The sequence below is a fragment of the Tachypleus tridentatus genome, chromosome 3, assembly GCF_004210375.1.
Source record: "Tachypleus tridentatus isolate NWPU-2018 chromosome 3, ASM421037v1, whole genome shotgun sequence".
NCBI classification, from domain to species: Eukaryota; Metazoa; Arthropoda; class Merostomata; order Xiphosura; family Limulidae; genus Tachypleus; species Tachypleus tridentatus.
In genome coordinates this window covers 67060160-67066760 of record NC_134827.1, presented here as the reverse complement: position 1 = coordinate 67066760, position 6601 = coordinate 67060160, and positions in this window count along the sequence as shown.

The window sequence follows — 6601 nt, the reverse complement described above, 5'->3', positions numbered from 1 at the left end:
GTTGGCGGTGGGTGGTGATGACTAGCTGCCTTCCCTCTAGTCTTACCCTGCTAAATTAGGGACGGCTAGCACAGATAGCCCTCGAGTAGCTTTGTGCGAAATTCCAAAAAACAAACAAAAGCTTCCTCAAATTTTAATTGGGAACATGCTGAGAAGAATAATTAATTCAAAAATGCAAAAACTAACTTTTACAGAATTGACGGTGGGTGGTGATGACTAGTTGCCTTCCCTCTAGTCTTACACTGCTAAATTATGGACGGCTAGCACAGATAGCTTTGCGCGAAATTTAAAAAAAAAAACAACCTCTTATACAAAACACTCTTAACTCCAAATAACAATGCACCGTTATTAAACGTGGTGGTACGATTGAAGCGACATAAACTTATTCATAATGTTGTGTATATATAGTTCTTTTCACTTGTCTGAAGTTAATTGGTTGCCTAAATTTTAAGACTTAAATTCTGAAACAAAATATTCTAATAGATGTGGTTGGACGAACATCCAAAGGATAGCAAAGATTCATACGATCAATTATAATATTTAATTTCAGCAGTAAATTTAGTTTTATATTAGAATTTTTCAGTTTACTGGTAAACTAGGGGTTTATGATCCAATGAACGGCTTGTCATTCTACTTCCAAAGTTACATACCACAACTGAAACAATAGGAATGGGGTGTTTCAGTAACTTAGTTGTGTTTTACAAACTTTAAACAACGGCACTCCTACCATATTCTCACTACATTAATTTTCACAAAAAATAGACATTTTATTTTCCTGCTTTGATCACTATTTTAAATGAAATACTTGTGAAGAGTGGGTAAATACAGTATACAACTTTCATGGTCGACGTGATAGTTTATCAAGATTTCAGTCTTACGACCTGCGTGCGTTCTACTCTTCCTCTACTGTGTTATACGGTTGCTGCAAAACATATGTTTGGACATAACCTGAGGGGCCGAGTAAACCCCATTTACTACGACCCCTTTTCAGGGGAATGTCCAGATAGGTACTGGTAGTTACATTCTTCTTTTGTATAGACGTTTCTCATGTTCGGTATTACACAGTCCTGTATTTCGCGAGTAGTTGAAAATGTATCACACACATTTCACCAGTTCTAATCCTAATGACAAAAACATTTTATATAAAAAAAACTCTCTTAAGTAATTTCGGTTTAATTTAAAACTAATGTAGATTGTTCAGACTAGCATGAGTTGGCCTAATTAACTCTTTATTTCTAAGATATATATGTTAACCGGTGAGAGGTGCTTAGGTCTATTTACATCATGTATGTAGTAGTAGCGGTCAAACTCGCATAGTTTGTTGTTTTTATGTCAATTTTTCGTGAAGTAATTTAGGGAATTAAGCAAGGGTATATAGACGAAAGTTTCCATGTTTTTATAATTGTGCATGAATGTAGATGACGTGCTGCGTGATACTGTAGACTGCTCTAGTGTTCAGGTGCTATGTTTATCCATGCAATTCATGTTCTATGACTTGGACGTAAGTATGTGTCGCATATTTTGATCATATATTCTGGTGTGAGTCCATGTTTTTTGCCTGTTAATATTATTTGCATAATTTATTCGTTTTCAGACTTTTATCAATGTATTATTAATATGTTTAACCCACATTAATTTAGAATTGTAGGTTAGGCCTAAAATTTTTACTTAAATTGTGGTCTGGAAAATTGTTCCATTTATATATTATGTTTTAGGGTTATTTCTGTGTCTTGTTTATTTTGAAAATACTACTAGTTGATTTTTGGGGACATATATTTTAGTTCGATACTTTTGACACTATTTCGTTATATTGTTTGTTGTGTCAGAAGATTTGTTTTGGTTTGTTTTGAACTTCGCATAAAGCTATGCTAGGGCTATCTGCGCTAGCCGTCCGTAATTTAGCAGTGTAAGACTAGAAGTAAGGCAGCTAGTCCTTACCACCCACCGCAAATTCTTGGGCTACTCTTTTACCAACGAATAATGAGATTGACCGTCACATTACAACGCCCCCACGGCTGAAAAGGCGAGCATGTTTGGGGCGACGGGGATTCGAATCCGTGACCCTCAGATTAGGAGCCGAGTGCCTTAACCACCGGGCCATATTTCTTACATACGTAGTGTATAGACTAGGGCTATCTACCCATCCTTGAAGAATGCCTGCCTCTGGTGTAAAGAACTCAAAATAGGTTCCCCTAGTGTGTTATTTTATATTTTTCAAAAAGTCGGATAACCATCGAATAATTTCACATGGTAGGTCCATTTCAGTTATGCAGTACCTAAAACTATCGTGCCAGAAAGTGGCGACATCAAAAACACGTGCACTGATTTCTGTTGAAACTTTCAGTAATGGGTTATGTTAATCTGACAAGACGTTCAGCTGTTGGTCTAAATTTTCGAAATCAGTTTTGGTTTCCGGTAATTTTGAGGTGTCTTCTAAATAATTTGATAATTTGTTGCCAATTGTTTTTGTTGTTTTTTCAGATTTTTCCCCACATAACTGGTCAGACTGATCGGGTGGTAATCGTTTGATTTATTTACTTGTTTTCATTCTTTATGGAACGTTATAACAATCGCTTGTTTCCAAGAAATTGGTTAGTAGCCCTCCAAGAGATAGGTTAAATAGTGTAGTTAGGTGTTCATACAACTAATAAGAGCTTTTTATGAGGAGAACAGCCTGTATGCCGTCTTCTTCTGCTGCTTTGTTTTTAGTATTATTTACTTCTTTTATGACATTTGTTTCTGTTATTGTTTTTTGTAAGTTGATATACTATCGGGTTTTCATCGTTGTTCTTTGATATATTTCAATGACATTCCTCTGTTTAGGTTCCTATTATTTGCTCTGTCTTTTCTTATTACTAAGTATCCTTTGAGTCCAAATCTTTAGTTAGAATATAACCACGTTTTACTTGTTACACATGTAATTGGTTTGACTATGACTAATTTCTTCAATTTCTTGTTTCTTGGAAGCAAGTGCACCTTCAATATTGATATATAAGACTGTGAATTTAAGACATTGGACATCCATTGATCAATTGTACAGTTAATAAACTGTGATAATTATAATGTGCTGTGTTTTTTATAATTGTTTACCATCAATTCTATACAGTCTTTGGTATTTCTTGATTTTAAATATTCTGTAATGAAGTATTTTTCTTCCTCCGTTATTTTTTTATTTTCCGCCAAAAGGCCGTCCCGCCCTCGCCACTGTGTGGAAAACGCTATCCTAAGAGGTTTATTCATCTTGTTGAATGTTTTCAGGAATATGATAGCACTTAAAACCGATAAATATAAGAGATGAACTTTTATATACATGTCAAAAACATATTAAATACATATTTAAATACATTTTTTTTCATTTTTGAATTTTACACAATGTAAAATATTTACACCTTTTCGTGATGACGACAAACCCACTTGAAGTAAAAAATATATGTCAGGATGGCTGGTATGAGTATTAACACTAGTAAAGCAGAGAACAACGTTTCGACCTTCCCAGGCCATCTTCAAACTAATACCCGTCATGAAATATAATTTTACAGCTCTTTCGTAAATAATTTGTCAATGTTAACTTCATTTTATAAATTGGCCGAATTTTAAGTAAGGGATTTGTTAAATGTTTTAATTTTTTTTTCTACGCTGATAGGTTTTGATAAATAACATTCTCAGAGGAGTAAAGGCAAATTAAAAGTGGGGGCAAGGTTTATTTGACCAAGTAAAGTGAGAGAATACACGTCAAAGTCGTGCATACTGAGGCCAGAGTTTAGGGCACGCTTAAGAGCCCAAGAAGCTCTTTATTCGTTCTCCCACTTTTCCTGACAGTTTTCTGAATTTTTGTGCCGTTTAAATGGAACACATTGAAAAACAGGGATTTCCTGCACTGATTGTTTTGAAATTTCGCACAAAGCTACTCGAGGGCTATCTGTGCTAGCCATCCCTAATTTAGCAGTGTAAGACTAGAGGGAAGGCAGCTAGTTATCACCACCCACCGCCAACTCTTGGGCTACTCTTTTACCAACGAATAGTGGGATTGACCGTCACATATTAACGCCCCCACGGCTGAAAGGGCGAGCATGTTTTTCACGACGGGGATGCGAACTCGCGACCCTCAGATTACGAGTCGCACGCCTAAACACGCTTGGCCATGCCGGGCGCCGTAATATTAAATGCTGTAGTGCAGAATTTACTATATCGAAAGTACTGGATGCTGAATAATAATTATTACGAGAATTACATTTTTATGAAATATTTGTGATACTCAGATACTGTCGAGTTTACTTTATTGTTTTTTAGATTAATTTAATAACTTCTCTTTTTATATCTATTTTTTTGTATGCTATTATGCAGAGAATTACATAATGAACTGTTTCAAAAACACAACTTTTAGTGTTATAAACGCTCAGACCTACTGCTGAGCCTCCAGGAAGGGCTTAACTTTCAAAAGTTCTATTCAACATCTAATATAAACCCAATACTGGAATGAGTAGTGTTGCAGGTCCAGAAACAGGAGAATGAAGAGATGGAGTTTATATAAATTACTGTGATAAATAGTCGTAGTGTTCTACCTGCATGAATGAAGCAGTGTTTCTGTTGTGGAAGTGGCTATGTCATGCAGAATGGAATCTATTTTGTGTGTATGTGTGTGTGGTTGTTTTCGCTTTGCTTAACAACTCCCTCTATTACTTGTATCGTTTCGGTTCTGACTCCAAACTTACATTCTTCTGAAAGGTTTGTGAATGGAAGGAACAGAATATCCTCAACTCTATCATCGTCAGATGTATAATTTTTTAATTTTACGAAAATACCCAGCACCTGTTTCTCAGATTTGTACAGAAAGAAATTTAATGTGTCCTTCTCAGTTTCTTTTTCTTTTAAAGTTGCTTGCCGCTAAGACTTTCCTCACAAACGTGTTTCACCAGTGTCCGGGTTGTTTGCTTTGTCATAACCCACAAGTGCCACGTAACTCGATATCCCAGAATAGGGTAAATCATTGATTGTGACAGTGTAACTATTGTGTTATGTTTTGAAGAGAGAACTTTGAAGATAATCAACGATTCTTTTGTTGTTGTTGCTTGTTTGACAGAAACATTATAAATATTCAAATAGCGCCTACTTTCGTGTGGTAATAAAAATAACAGCTCATCATATAAAGTGTATTTTCTGTCTTTCTTTACGGGTGTTTCTGAAATGTTTTCCTTTAGAGATTTCACTGACCTCCTGAAAGTGTTTCTAAGCCCATTCCCTTCTTCTGAAGTATTCTTCCCAACGTAGAAAAGTAAAAGAACATACTTATTGCAATAATGTTTTCTGTAAAAATACACTAGACCACCGAATGTACTTCAGCACGTTTTTGTTCTCCTAATATCGTGCAATTGGTAATGTATTTGAGTTTTTGTATTTTGATTTTCACACTGAGGAAGAAACAATTAATATTATCATGATGGACACTTTTTCTGTGAAAACGTGTGAAAGACAGTGATAAGGTGGAACTTACCACAGAAATTGTTTACAAATACCAGACGATTTTTTTATAAGTATATCAATTTTCTGCACTGCACAGAAACTGCCGCCGGAAAGAATATAAAAATAAAAATACTTGCTCGTAATGGATCTCTATTTTGGAATTACAAGAATTTTTTTCTCGATTTTTCTTCATTATTCTCATGTCTTTATGCATGAGTTTAACATGTAACCAAGGCTCATTGTTCATTCTGTGCGCAAGCAAGCTACATTTTTCATGTGTTGCTCACAATCTGCGTCCAGTTACGTAAAAAATTAGCTACGAAAAAACACACAGCCTCATCTAATTTAATATAACTATTAAACTGAAATGTAGTTGGACGAATTCTTTGCGATTGAAAATCACCAAGAAAAATTTGTTCATTATTCTCATTGCCTGTAACTTTTACTTTTTCTTGTTCCTGAGAAGAAAGCGTTATTTCCCAATTGCTTATGCCTAAAGTAGATGGAAAAGACCTATTTTTCTCTTCAAACTTTGCTTTTGTAGCTTGGGTAATGAAATTTTCCAATTTACCTATTTTCCAGAACATTCCAAGTAGATTCAGTGCTGAGTAGCTGATAGAGAATTTTCACGAACTTTCTAGAATGTTGTAGAAGCCTCAAAGCTGTGCTGCTCCATAACGGGAATAATAATCTATCTCTTTCCCTGGCTTATTCGGTGCACCTCATAGAGGAATACAACAGCGTCAAGACCTTGCTAGAAGCTTTGAAGTATGATGAGTATGGATGGGAGGTTATCGGAGACTTCAAAATGGTGGCATTCCTGATTGGTCTCCAAGGAGGCTTTACCAAGTATTCCTGTTATCTTTGCCTCTGGGACAGCAAGGACATTGCAGCACACTACAACAGGAAGCACTGGCCACAACGGACCGAATTCTCTGTGGGGAGGTGCAATATCAAGTGTGAGCCACTAGTGGACCTGAAGGTGTTGTTTCCATCATTGCACATAAAATTGGATCTTATGAAACAATTTGTCACAGCTCTTGATAAGGAGTCTGCTGCCTTCAAGTACTTTGGAGACTTCTTCCCTAAGGTGTCTCAGGCAAAGGTCAAAGCTGGTGTTTTCGTTGGATCACAAATAAAG